The following is a 13732-nucleotide window of genomic DNA, read 5'->3' on the forward strand; positions in this document are numbered from 1 at the left end:
TCTAACAAGTAACGGAATATATATTTATTCTGAACCAATGCACCTTTTCATTTTCATTTGAATGCAGAGAATGTCCAATACAACGGAATTTTGATGCCACTGTTCAGTGGGATGTACGATAGTGGAAACCGCGCAAAGGGCAGATGACAATGACAGAACGTGTACACGTCATTGTGACGTACATGTCATCTGATGGAGTGTTTCGTTGCAATTACATTAAATTACATTTCAATTGAAAAGCCAATGAAACAAGAAATTTCCTTTAACAAGACAGAAATCTGTACGTAGTGATTTGACAACTGAAGTACGTCATTTATTTCCAAATTAATTGTTTTGTCTGTTGTGAAAATTTGGTATTCGTTATATTAATTATTTACTTGGAAATGTGCGCCTAAGTCACTGCTACTGTATACTGCTACAAAATTCTGGAACTCTTGCTCTTCTAAACTTTTCATAACAGTATTAGGTTCCTGTGTGAGTGTGGTACTGCTAACACTCTCAATCCGAGGAGGTTTCACCAATCCTCAAGTGTGTAAATGTATGTCTAAGAATTCATTTTGTTTCAATACGACAACATTCATTCTATACTATTTTTATTTTGACTATTACACATTTATTACGCCATACTACTTTTGACCAACAAAACGGCACGACAGAACGTTTTTCAATCAATCATGGCTGTTTATCGCTTCAATTTTATCGCTTCTCTAACATTTGTTTGATTTTAGCACTTTTCTAGCATTTGTTTGTTTTTATCACACTCTAGCATTTGCATATATTTGTTTGCCAACATTTCAAAATGCAAATTCTTTACGGTACTGTAAAACATGTTTTGCGATCATCATTTGTTTCTCGCATAGATAGTCAATTGAAAATGGCGGCTCCCTTCAAACGTTTTGGTGAAGCTAACATTAGTGAAGTAGAATTTTAGTAAGTGAATTATTAAAACCTATGTTATTGTAATAGAGTACATTATCTTCTAATCTTTATATACTTTCTTTTGTTTTTATTACCTTCCTACGATTTGTTTCTTTGTTTGCCAACATTTCAAACTGCAAATTCTTTACGTTACTATAAAACGTGCCTTGCAATCTTCATTTGTTTACCACATAGTTAGTCAACTGAAAATGGCGGCTCAGTTCACACGTTCGGGTGAAGCTAACATTAGTGAAATAGAATTTTTATAAGTCAATTAATACCTATTTTATTGTATAATAATACTTTATTTCTTCTAATCTTTATATATTTTCTTTTAATCGTGTAATAGTCAATTAAATCCCACTCGACTTTTGATTTTCCTCTAGATAAATCAATACCTCTTGAATACAAAAGTTTAATATTACAGTATTTTTCCAATCTTCTTTGCTAAGTTTCTGAGCCTCACTTAAGCATCAGTGAAGGAGAAATTCCGATGTCTCTTCTGATAACAGTATTTTTTAATTTGTTAAATTTATCCCTTTTTCTAAATCTCCATCATTACATGGAGCTATACTAGTTTACAATCTGAAATTTGACTGGAATTGCACTGGAAATATTTTAATTGTTAAATTTGTTTTACCGATTTGATATTAAGTTTTTACTCAATTTTACCTCTACTCAGCATCTGAAAACTAAGTCGACTGCTAATTCTTAGTCTCCATCTTACCCAGACTTCAATTGCATATGAGCCCTTCTATACCAAACCAAAGTAATAAAGCCCTGCACTACCGAAAATACTCAATAATAATTTAATACTTCGTTTAACATAAATAGACTAACTATATCCATATTTGCGGCTTAAATTTGAAACTTTCGGAATTATGCTACAAAAAAAAACTTTTTTCCGCGAAACGTTATATTTCAACAGTATCAGCTTCCGTATCCGAAAAATGGCTATGTGTTCTAGAGAAATGTTCTTATATTTAGATACGTAATTAGATTTTATTTTGTAGTTTCGTTAATGTTTAAAAATAAACGTATATTTCTCAAAACGATACGAAAATCTATATACTGTGGTTTATCTATCACAAATATTTATTTAAAGTGCTAAGTTCCATAATGACACATTGAAAAACTGTGCTTGGAGACAAAGTTGAAATGAGAGATAGTGTTCGCGGCGAATCATTGATAGGCCTATTTAGAATATCGGCCGCTCGGTGTACCCTCAATTAGGATAAATCATGTGACTGATTCTCTGAATTCATGAAGGTGAGTATGTGAATATAAACACAGAGGAAGGGGAAAATATTCAACTGTTAAGGGGAGAGGATGGTATAATGTTTCTAATTGATGCAAAATTTTCATTGTTCTTAGGAAGAAATATCATTGTTCCAATAACGTAACTTCGAGATGAGAATACAAAATTGAGGTCCAAGTTTAAAAAAAATACCAGGATGCAGCAATTCACTAAAGTTGATATATTTCAGCGACTTTTCAAGACAGGTCTAAAGTCAAAATGTCTGACATTATACTCCTGCACAAGCACATTCTCTCGTTCTTGAAAATATCTATAGCTCAACTGTAACATTGGCTTTCAAAATTTTAAGAGAAACAATTACATTAGATTTTAAGAATGACTTTATACATAAGTATACTTTTATATAAATATGGAGAAATATTTTTAAATGCAACAAAATGACAAATTTCGATTGCAGAGAAAAGTGTTTGAATAGCCTAATAATGTGTGTACCAAAAATATTATGCATATAGAATTTAATAATTCCAAAGATATACCGGATATAACTCAATACTGGTACAACTCCAATATATTTTACATTTTTGCTATGATTTACGTGAAACATGGGGAAGTATTTATGTGATATAATATACACAGACATTTGCAAGTGTTGTTTAAATATAATATCCAATTAAACCGGAAATCACATTAAGTTTGTTATGTGAAATGGAACAGAACGTTATATTCTTACACATAACGTACCATCTGTAGATTCTGAGTTCAATGATGTGTTATAAGTGAGATTTGGATTGTCAATATTTTTCTACATTACATTAAAATAAAAGTAAAATAGTTCTTGAGCATTTTTTTTAACTCGAGTTCTTCACCCACAACAAAGACATTTCAACACACTAGTTCTGAATAACAACACAAAATTTCTTGTGTGTTATTTAAAATATTCACCATCAGCGTCTTGACAAACCCTGGCTTTTTCAGATATTTCCTGCATAAAGTTATGTAATTTCTGAGGGGTTGTGGCCGTTGCTGCTGTCACCCGATTTTGTAGGTTTTGTAAAGTCGTTGGATCAAAACTATATTTTTTAAAAGAAGAAACACAAAAGAGTCTAACTCTAATAAGTCAGGTGACAAAGCTGACCAAATAATAGGTCCACTGGTCCCTATGCAGGTATCGCAGAAAAATTTGCAGCAGAATTCCTTTCAGCATACAAAACGCTAGCTGCCGATAAATTTCTTCTGCACTCGCCAAATACTAATAATTTACCCAATTTTCATCACGAGTATAATAATAACGTTCCATTGCACCAAAAATGTTTGTAATTTCTTAATAGGTTATTGTGTATTAATTTTTCTACAATAAATATATGAAACATTTAAACAAACAATCATTTCTTTCAAACCCCGAGTTTTCATAGGAGGTATTGTTGTTTCCTTATTAAACAAAAGATCTTTAATTAAAACCTGGGCATGTTAGAAATCATTACATTCAGAATTTGAAGACGAGTTAAAAAAATGTAGGGCAGACTATTAATTTCATGATATTAAGGTTTTAGTGCAAAAGTAAAGTTCAAATTAAAAAAAAAATAGTGTTTTTACAGTAAGTACCTACGTTATAAGATTTGAGGGAGTTACGTCAGCATTTTTAGTTAAAGTAAACGAATACAATAAGTACAAACAAGCAACGCAAATAAACAAAAAATAGCACTCTAAGAGGGCTAGTATAATTTCGTGGTAGTAGACCTACAATGATATTTTCATGATAGTCCTTAAATCCAAAGTCATATTCAGTCAAATTTTAAATTCATCAGTGAGATTAGTTCCTACAACTAAAACAATTAAAACTTTTTTCAGTCTTTTGAAATGTATTGATGTGTATCATGAAACCACTCACAACAGACATACTGAATCCATCTTTCACCATGCTTGTTGTCCTCGAAATTTCCTGAACAAGATCCGCACAAAAATTATTAGGTTTATAATTCAGCTTTTTTAAAACACAGATATTCTTTGTTTGGCTCCTGAAGATCATACTACTTCGTTGTCTACCTACAGTATTTTAACTCACTTGAGGAACTGGAAATGTCATTTTCCTTGACAGGTACTTTGCTCCCTTTCTGGTTCTCTTCGAACTTGCCAAGAAAAAGATGAGGTTTTTCTGCGGTAGTTTTCCTTTGTTTTAGACAAAATAAATTGCCTCTTTCCTATCACTTACATTGCATTTCTTTTCAATTTGACCCTGCCATTATCTGCTATCTGCAACAAGCTCGATGTGAAGAATTATCAGAGATGCTATGAATACACACACAAATAGTTTACGTTTCATGAATTTGATATTTCTTCCACCAGAAAATGTTGTTATACAAAGGAAAATAAAATAAAGAGAAAAAATGGCCTAGTGGAATGAGAAAATCGCCAAAAAAAACTTCCTCCCAAGATAAGGCTGTATTACGTAATCAGTGCATTGATAAGTTTGTATTTTTAACCGAGGAGTATATAACATCAATACTTACCATTGGAAACAATTTGGACCACAAAAAAAAAAAAAACAGAAAAAACTCTTCTTTTAACAAAGGAAATCGGATTTGTATTCACTCACAAATTCAAAGATATAGGTCTCACAACTCTTCAAGTACTTTCCATAAAATCTGCTCACGTCACTGCAAGAGCGCAGTGAACAAAATCTACTTATAATACATCTTCTGCCAATTACACTATACCATCAGAACTACATTTGTCCCTGGTATAAATTCGTGATAAATAAAAATAAAAATATCATGGTATTAGCCGTGTCACGAAATTAGCCGAGTTTGCCCTATAGGATGTTTGGTTTTATATGAGAATGTTATTGCTATATCCGGTCAAACCCAAAATAACACTTGCAAATGTTTGCGTATTTTATATCACATAAATAGTTCCTCAAGTTTTACGTAAATCATAGCGTAAATGTAAAATATAATTGAGGTCTACCAGAATTCAGTTACACCATGTATAAATTAGAGGGAATAAAGCAAAAATGAAAAGTTGCGGGAAATTGCAATAAAAGATTAGAATCCTTTAAAAGCCGTGGCCAGAGCTTTAAAATGGTGTCACAGCAGCTGACAAGGCATTAAAAATATATTTTTCAAATCCCAGAAAGTACTTAAATGAAAAAATATGAAAAAAATTACAGTAGCAGGAAATTGCAATCGAAGTTTAGAGTCATTTAGAAATCCTGTGCACCAGAGCTATAATAATGGCGTTACAGCAGCTGACATGGCCATAAATGTGTATTAAATTTTATGTAATATATTTTTTATATATCAAAGTGTAGTTTAAAGGGGAAAAAAAAAACTTTTTTTTAAATGTCACCGGTTTTTCATCATATTTAACGATCCTCTCGTCTTAAACATGACACCTATAACACGCTGATACTAAAGACCGAGTGTTTATTAAGACGGGTGTCAACAAGAGAACGTTATAGTCTGTGTTATTGTTTTAGTTATTGCGTATTTCTTAATGATAATTATTATTGTTATTCTTTCCCATGCTAAATTTTCAATTATGATTAATATATGAATTGGCGACATGTTATGTCAAAGGAAGAACAATAATTGTTTTTATTCATCTGAAGTCTGGTTAGTGTAATATGTTACTAGCCAGCGATGTACCCAGTGAAGAAGAAAATGAACTGGTCACGTTACTCCATTATCTCCTGCTTATTTGCCTCATGAGTGATGCTTTATTGGTATCACTTATGAGGTCCAAACTTGTCTTTGGACAGTTGACTAAGCAACAAACGAAGAACTGTAATTAATAGTTTTATTAATTTATTTAATCTCATTTAGGCCTACTAACTATACTTAATAACGAGTAAACTCTTAAATTTAAACGTGTGCGTTCATGAAGAAAATGTTTCTTTCAGGACGGAAAGGCACTTTTTGGCAATATCCGACGGTAAAGGTAATTGTGAAGAGGTGAAAAGGCTTGCTACAAAAACCTGTGTTCAGTCACAACAAGATCTACAGTCCGAAAAATATTTGAATGGACAGAAAAAAAGTGTAGAGAGTATTGAATTCCGTTTTTATAGCAACTGTCATCATGAAGCAGATGTTGAAATTCTTCAGAATCGCAATGTAGGGAATAAGAGACTTCGTGGGAATACTTATGCTCTGCATTCATTCATATTCATGACAAACGAGTTAGAAGCTGTCAAAATATATTCCATAGAAGAAGAATATGAGCAAGTATTGGTGTATTTTTCATGTGGCTGCGCTAGAGAATTCTGTTTATTTAATGTGTCTGTCATCTTATTTTCAAACTAATTTTATTCTTTTAAAATCAATTAAAGTTGTGCAGTGAATACAGAACAGATTAATGGGACTTCAGTAAGGATATCACAGAAATGCCGCATGATACTTACGCACGTCCCGATATGAGATTTTTGGCGTATCGTGCGAACATAATAATAATAATAATAATAATAATAATAATAATAATAATAATAATAATAATAATAATAATAATAATAATAATAATAATAATAATAATAATAATGTCCACAGTTGTAGCTGAGGGGTTAGCGAGTGTAAAGGCTCATTCACAATGAAAATTAAACATAACGTAAGCGTTAACTTAACGTTACAGTAAATTCAAGAAGTCATACCATCATTCACGATGGGAACATAAACATAACAGAAAACATACTTGGTAACCATAGAAACATAACAACGAAGCCATTTCCTCATATTCTGTCGTATACTTCAGCGCTCCACGATTGTGTTCTGTTTGCAAATCATGTAAGCATAAGCATGAAAGTTTGGAGTTTGCAAACTTTCATGTTAACATCCTACGGTAATGTTTATGTCAATGCTTATGTGAATCATTGTGAATGATCCCATTTGGTAGCCTGGGCGCAAACTTCTGTGTTTACGTTACGGTTATGTTTAATTTTCATTGTCAATGGGCCTTAACTCCGAACCCAGCGGGCCCGGGTTCGATCCTTGGTCGGGACGAGTTGCCTGGGTGACGTTTTTTCGGGGGTTTTCCCTCACTCCTATGGATGAATATCAGGTAACTTTATTGGAACCCCACTCATCCTCGCCACATCCTTTCCACCCCTATCTTCCTTTCATTCATCATCCAGTTACTTCTTCTGGTTTTCAGATCGCTCTACAAGCGGCCCTCCGAAGTTGCTGGCTCTCTCCACCGGCCTCCGTGGATTGTATTCAAGTGATAATGGATGGCTTCTTCAGCAGGACCCGGGGCAGATCTTCTCGGGCGAGGACTTCGCCACGGATAGTTAAGGGAGCCTTGGGGGGGGGGTTGCCGAAGCAGGAATGGTACATGGATTCTGTTGGCTGTAGGGATCGGTCGTTAAGGGAGTCAAGTGGTTAGGTCGGTGCGCGTAGAGGATCGGTGGGCACGCAACTCATCCCATATAGGGGGTGTACAATAGACCTCAGGTCATAGTGCGTGGGATGTTCTCTCCATCCCTCCTAACAAGGATAATAATAATAATAATAATAATAATAATAATAATAATAATAATAATAATAATAATAACAATAATAATAATAATCAGCTCTTGAAGGGCCCAGACCGACCATCCGGCTAGTGGCCTCACGTTCACATGCCGAAGTAATCCCGCGAACATAGCTTATAAATATTATTATTATTATTATTATTATTATATTATTGTTATTATTATTATTATTTTAATGATATACTTGTATGATTAACTTACATTTATAAGTATAATATTTATTTAAATTAGGGCCTAATGATCTCAAGAGTTTAATAAGTGGCAAGAAAAATATCAGAATTAATTTTACAGTGCATGCCATCCTTAACATGTATTGCACTTTTTATCGCTTCAGGAATCATAAAGAAAATTACACCAACTACATATTTCGCAAACTATAAGTTACAGTTTGACATTTTATATTACATAACTGATATTGTGTAGAGGAGAGCGGAAGCGATGTCCATCTCACGCTATTTCTCCAAGACGCTCTACACGAGAATTATAGTCCGGGGTTTTTTACATTATACCGTAAAGGTGAAACCTGACCATTTTCCCCAATTACTACACATGCTAGTGGATTGTAGCCCTTTTGTAATTGTCAAGTTGAATTGTCTTTTGCCAACTTTGTTCCGAATTTCGGTACTGATAAATACTAGAACGGAAAATTATTTTCTGTTATGTTGACAACATCATTTCCTTTCAAAACTCTACAACATTCATGATACGAAAGATATTAGCGAGTGTTATTTGAAATTTGAAGGCAACTCAAGGGTTCAGAACCATAGTGAGCCAAGCACCATTTATTAAAAATGGAGAAAACAAGGGTTGAAATTAAATGATTACCATAATTTTGTGAAACATAACATAAAGTATGCGCATTAAAACTAAATTATATGTCAATCTTCATTAAACTATGATATTAATTTAATTTTAAGTCTTACTTTCTCCGTTTTTACTAAATGGCGGTTGGCCCACCCTTCAATTAATAATATTTATCAATCATAGAGTATTTGTTATTTCTGTTGTGTTATGGTTCAAATTCAAGACTATAGTAAGTGTAATTAAATAATTATACTTGGTACGATAAATGTGATGATTTTTAGATACCGGTATAGGTTTCAAAATATATTAATGAACTAGCCGTACCCGTGCGCTCCGCTGCACCTGTTAGAAATAAATATAAAGTAATTACATAATTAAAATAGGACGTTTGATCCAGGGAACATTCGTGTTTGATAGAAGGGTAAATCGTTTAATATGTTACTTAATTTAAATTGTATTGAAATAATTAAAATGCGGTCATTTTGGTCCAGAGAGCAATCATTTGGTGCAATGACAATTCCTTTAACATGTTTCTTAATATTGTTATTACATGCAACCATAGTTTAATGAAGATTGACATATCATTTAGTTTTAATGTGTATACTTTATATTAATTGCTATATGTTTCAGAAGTTATTGTAATAACATTGTAGAAATATGACCATCTGGAGAAACTACACTTTCCAATGGTGAAATAATAATTAATTATACAAATCGGTTAATTTAGCTTCCGATATTACTTCATACAAACACAGAAACATTCTCTGTAGACTATCTTTCATAGCTTTCAATTGTTGCTGTCCAAGGCCCCTTATAGACGAAGTCATTTGCTTTTTATTTCATTATACGGCCTTAGATGGCAGTTATTGTAATTTTAAAACTCATTTATCTCATTAAATATCAGTCCTATCAAACTTTTGTACAGAATAAAATATATCGGAAATGATTTTTGAAGAAACTTGTGTTATGTAACATTTTTAATTAAAATCAACAATAAGCGAGATATTTCGGTTTATTTAATTCAGGCCTCCTTATAACCCCCCTTTTAAATAAAGTATTTTGAATGCCATATAGCCTAAAATCTAAGTTACAACGAACTTAATTTATATTCCAATTTTCATATAAATCGGTTCAGCAATTATCGCGTGAAAAGGTAACAAACATCCAGACAGACAGACATACAAACAAAAATGTCAAAAAAAAGATTTTCGGTTTCAGGATGGTTAATTATAGATGTTAACACCAATTATTTTTGGAAAATAGAAAATTACCAGAAAAATTTTGGCTACAGATTTATTATTAGTATAGATTTCTTTCTTGTCTTGAAGTTTATTAAAATGCTCAATAGGGGAATAGCATGGCAGTGATTCCTCCAGCATGAAATCGTATGTCGTACAAAACACACTTAATCTAATTAATAATAATTACTAGTAATTAAAGAAGGTATATCGACACAGGCAGAGATAATAAGGAGAATAGCAAAATTATTGGGAGTATTTTTAATTATACATTTAATGTGGTATTCGATTATCGGATTTCGTACTAATCATTTAATGTGGTCAACCAAACTACCTACATTTTAAAGTTACGCCTCTGAATCATAAACTGTTTATTCAAATCAATGGATTTCATGCTGGCAGACGAAATAGATTGGAATATTAAATCAATCAATCATAAACAAATAAATTATTTAATCGGATCCAATGATTCCTAATTTGTTTAGAGTAGTTGTATAAAATTTAACTATTTTTCAAGCATCATAATTACATTCATGTAATATTTGCTGGAATATCAGGATATGAATTACAACTATATTACTAGTTTTCCTTTTACCAATGTGTCATGTAAGTTGTGAACTATGGATATGTTTTGCATTTAATTACATACGAAATAAGTGTAAACTTGATTTTGTGCTGTATGATTGTTTGTATAATTGAAGCTATTACCTAACACTGTAATAATTATTATGAATATTACTTACCCATAGCAATTTAAATTTATTGATATAAACTAACACTCAATTTTTTATTCATATCATCCAAATTTTTAGCATCAAGTATGTATTTTATTTAATAATAATAATATTAATAATAATAATAATAATAATAATAATAATAATAATATTTTTTCTGATTTTCAAATATTATTACTTTTTTTTCGAAGCCCATTAATAGCATGATTACAATTTTATGTATTTTAATAACTCTCCTCCATTCTCGTCTATCAGATCATAAATTTCCATCAGTTTTCCTCTCTCTCATTGTCTTAAGTATTCCTTTCATCTAATTGTCCGCTGGTCTTCACTTTGTTCTGTGTTCTAATAGCAATAGCAGTAGTAGTAATAGTAGTAGTAGTAGTAGTAGTAGTAGTAGTAGTAGTAGTAGTAGTAGTATTAGTAGTAGCAGCAGAAGTAGTAGTAGTACAGTAGAGCGTCTCGTTTAGGCACAGTGAAAACCTAAACAAAGTGCAGGTAACGTGTGCGGGGGGGGGGAGGACGAGCCGTACGATAAACACGAGGGATGCACAAGGTTTTATTTAGAACATTTATGGCGTAGCATTGATTGAAATTATATTTTCCAAAAACACACAAAACAAAAGAACACAAATTGCATAACGTTATGATATACATATTTTAACAAACAAACAATTATTGTAATGTTGAAATAATTCAATATAACAAATCAAATTTTGCTACTTATATGAAGTTCCTTTCAAGCAGCATTTTTACGGTCATGAATTTCAATCTCTGTATGACTAACATAATAATATCATCGTCTTGTGTATTGTACCTGAATAAATTTAACTTTGAGAAGGAATAATTATGTTTAGAAAATAGAGTTGTCACTTCAGATGAATATACTGTAGTTTTGTTAATTTGGCCACAGAAGAGTAGTAGTAGTAGTAGTAGTAGTAGTAGTAGTAGTAGTAGTAGTAGTAGTAGTAGTAGTAGTAGTAGTAGCAGTAGCAGTAGCAGTAGAAGTAGTAGTAGTAGTAGTAGTAGTAGTAGTAGTAGTAGTAGTAGTAGTAGTAGTAGTAGTAACTGTAAGATACATGTGTTCATTGTTTGTTATTGCAACATAGATTTGCGGCAGAATAGAATTCACAGAACGGAACCCAACTTGTTACACCAGGAAATCATAGACTAGGTACGTAAGCACCCAGTGCTGATCCTGATGAATTTACGAAGAATGTTATTGCAAGGTTTATTTGTGGCAAATTACATAAAAGGTAAGAAAGTTTCAGGAATTATTTTTATGATTATGCAAATGCTTTCTTATCTTTAGCTATATGAAAGTTTTATTCATTTACAATCAAGAGGGAATTTGTAACAGCAGGAAAGGTTCTAGGACATATCAATGATAATAATTTCAAAACATAAGTTATTTATTTATAGAATCATTATCATCAGTAAAGAAACTTGAGAAAGACATCAAATTTGTGTGGAACAAAGGGAATCCTTATACGCATATACGAGAAAGTGATGCTATTATATTGTGTTATAAGCAGAGTTGTGACTTCGCCCTTTTCCCCTATATTATTCCTTTCTTCAAAATTAAAGGCTCTTTAATTAAATATCCATTACACAGACTTAGGATTAAAATACGGAAGTTCTATTGTACCTGAATTGTCTACTTAAATGTTCACAGCATAAACTATGTTTATTCTTGTATAATACACAACACAGCCCTACTCTTGAACTCATTCTTTTATGTGTGTACTATAGTTGTCCTTGATGCGGACATACTGTAATACAGCTTCGCGCGCCACTACTCTTCGTCAAGTCATTTGGCTCATTGCACAAACTCTATACTCACTTAACTTCAAAACCTAATGGCTAAGATTCCGATCTCTATTTATAAGGTCAAGGTTTGTTAGAAAATATATGAGAAATGTCGAGAGTGAGGCAACTTTTAGTGTAATATGTAGCTAATCGGCAGATGTGCAATGGAGAGGGAAAAGGAACTGGCCACCCTATTCCATTATCTCCTGGCCTAGTTGCGTAATTAGTGGTGTCTTGTTGGTATCAATTGTGAGATTCAGACCTATCTTCTAACAATTGACTAAACAACAACAGTATTATTACGAGGGAGTGCTGAAAAGTATTGCCTCCTATTTATTTGTCGCTGTGAATATAGTTAAAACATTAGTGATAGTACATTGTATGCAGTGAACTTTCTGCTTTCAGTGACTCAAGTTTCGTATCTCTGACAGTATAGAGCTCTGAGTTATAGCCTGAATCTTGGCGGCGTGTACCAGCACTCTGACGTTGTGTCTTAAACAGTGTGCTGTGATCGAGTTTTATAACAGCAGAAAATGTGCCCCCGATAGACAATCATCGCAGATTGAGTGTCATCAGAAATTTGCAGCTGCAGTACGTGGTCTTCCACTGCGTCCTTTGTTACATAAGTTGAGAGTTGCACCAGGTTCATTACGATCACAGGCAGACCAACGTCGCACAGTACTGATGTCGAGACATTGATCACGATAAACAATCTTCAATCTCCGATGAATGTCTATAGAGGGCACATTTTCTACTGTTAAAAATCGATCACAGCACGCTACTTCAGACTCACAGACATACTGCTGGTACTCGCCGCCATGTTTGAGTATATAATTCAGAGCTCTCTATTGGTAGAGGTACGAAACTTGCGTCACTGAAAGCAGAAAGTTCATTGAATACATAATAATATTTTTAACTATATTCAGAGCGACAAAAAATAAATAGGAGGCATTACTTTTCAGCATACCCTCGTAGATAAGGCTTGGATTTTTCTGAATGTTTAGTTTCTATGTATTGAGATGTTGAATGTTTAAATGAATACATAAATTAGTAATATGTAAAACTTAACTATGTAGAACATGAGATTGCAGCTAGTAGGCCTACAGGATACCTAGTAATCATTAAGTCAAGTGGGAACAACATGTTTTGCATTTGATAGTTTCATATTAAAACTGGAAGCTGGTCATAAATTTATTGAATCACGTTCCAAAAGAAATAGGAGGCATTACTTTTCAGCATACCTCGTAGATAAGGCTTGGATTTCTCTGAATGTTTAGTTTCTATGTATTAAGATGTTGAATGTTTAAATGAATAGATAAATTAGTAATATGTAAAACTTAACTATGTAGAACATGAGATTGCACCTAGTAGGCCTACAGGCTACCTAGTAATCATTAAGTCAAGTGGGAAAAACATGTTTTGCATTTGATAGTTTCATATTAAAACTGGAAGC

This window comes from Periplaneta americana, chromosome 8 (genome assembly GCF_040183065.1).
Source record: "Periplaneta americana isolate PAMFEO1 chromosome 8, P.americana_PAMFEO1_priV1, whole genome shotgun sequence".
NCBI lineage: Eukaryota > Metazoa > Arthropoda > Insecta > Blattodea > Blattidae > Periplaneta > Periplaneta americana.